Source organism: Mus caroli, chromosome 5 (genome assembly GCF_900094665.2).
Source record: "Mus caroli chromosome 5, CAROLI_EIJ_v1.1, whole genome shotgun sequence".
Classification (NCBI taxonomy): domain Eukaryota; kingdom Metazoa; phylum Chordata; class Mammalia; order Rodentia; family Muridae; genus Mus; species Mus caroli.
In genome coordinates this window covers 55,549,767-55,551,570 of record NC_034574.1, presented here as the reverse complement: position 1 = coordinate 55,551,570, position 1,804 = coordinate 55,549,767, and positions in this window count along the sequence as shown.

Below are 1,804 nucleotides of genomic sequence, written 5' to 3'. Positions count from 1 at the left end.
TTTCTTTCTTTCTTTCTTTCTTTCTTTCTTTCTTTGATTCTTTCTTTCTTTCTTTCTTTCTTTCTTTCTTTCTTTCTTTCTTTCTTTCTTTCTTTCTTTTTAAAATTTACTGAATTTAAATTAAAATTTACTGGAAAACTCTAAAATGTTAGTTTCCTGGAGCCACTATACTAGAGTGACGATTTTCTCTGCACCTTTCTTCTGTTTTATGATGCCAGTCCACAGAAACCCCATCTCATTTGCTGTTTTAACTGATAACTCGACATTCAGTTGAATACAATAGGGCATAGGAGTTGCATAGTGCTTATGGGGCCTGCTTGAGAACGATGTCATATTCTAGTATTTTTCCCACATTTTTTATTAGATATTTTCTTTATTTATATTTCAAATGCTATCCCAAAAGTCCCCTATACCCTCCCGCCTCCCTGCTCCCCTACCCACTAACTCCCACTTCTTGGCCCTGGCATTCCTCTGTACTGGGACATATAAAGTTTGCTAGACCAAGGGACCTCTCTTTCCAATGATGGCTGACTAGGCCATCTTCTGCTACATATGCAGCTAGAGACATGAGCTCTGGGGATACCAATTAGTTCATAGTGTTGTTCCACCTATATAGTTGCAGAACCCTTCAGTTCTAGGGTACTTCCTCTAGCTCCTATATTGGGGGCCCTGTTTTCCATCCTATAGATCACTGTGAGCATCCACTTCAGTATTTGCCAGGCACTGGCAAATACTGAAGCTCCAAACTTTGTATCTGCAACTCCTTCCATGGATGTTTTATTCTGTATTCTAGGGAGGAATGAAGTATCCACGCGTTGGTCTTCCTTCTTGATTTTCTTGTGTTCTGGAAGTTGTATCCTGGGTATTCGAGGTTTCTGGGCTAATATCAACTCACCAGTGAGTGCATATCAAGTGATTTCTTTTGAGATTGGGTTACCTCACTCAGGATGATATCCTCCAGATACATCCATTTGCCCAAGAATTTCATAAATTTGTTGTTTTTAATAGCTGAGTAGTACTCCATTTTGTAAATGTACCACATTTTCTGTATCCCATTCCTCTGTTGAGGGACATCTGGGTTCTTACCAGCTTCTGGCTATTATAAAAAGGGCCACTATGAACATAGTGGAGAATGTGTCCTTATTACCAGTTGGAACATCTTCTGGGTATACGCCCAGGAGATGTATTGCTGGAACTAGCAGTAGTACTATATGTCCTGTCTTCTGAGGAATCGCCAGACTGATTTCCAGAGTGGTTGTACCAGCTTGCAATCCCACCAGCAATGGAGGAGTGTTCCTCTCTCTCCACAGTCTGTCTCACCAGCATCTGCTGTCACCTGAATTTTTGATCCTAGTCATTCTGACTTGTGTGAGATGGATGCTAACTTTAAAGTTTAAAATCATCTCAAGTAAAATATTAGGGGAAGCAACTTGTTTTCAACCAAATTGCTTTCCTATAAATGTTATTGGCAAACCATGACACAGCAAAATGTAGTACTGCCACATGTTATCAAGTAGTTCATTTATTTCTATAATATTATCAACTAAAAAGAATCACACCTATCATTAATAGTCTTCACTGCTATGTAATAAGTTATGATATCTATCATTTAAATTATTGTTATTATATAATTTGTTCAAAATTTTATAGCCAGAAAGATTTTTAAGGGTTCTAACCTCTGTAAATGCTAGCTCTAAGGACTGTCTCCCTCTTGCTTCTGTGAATTTTGTAATCCTGTATGTTCTCTCTGTCTCTCTGTCTCTCTGTCGGTCTCTCTGTCTGTCTCTCTGTCTCTCTTTCTCTC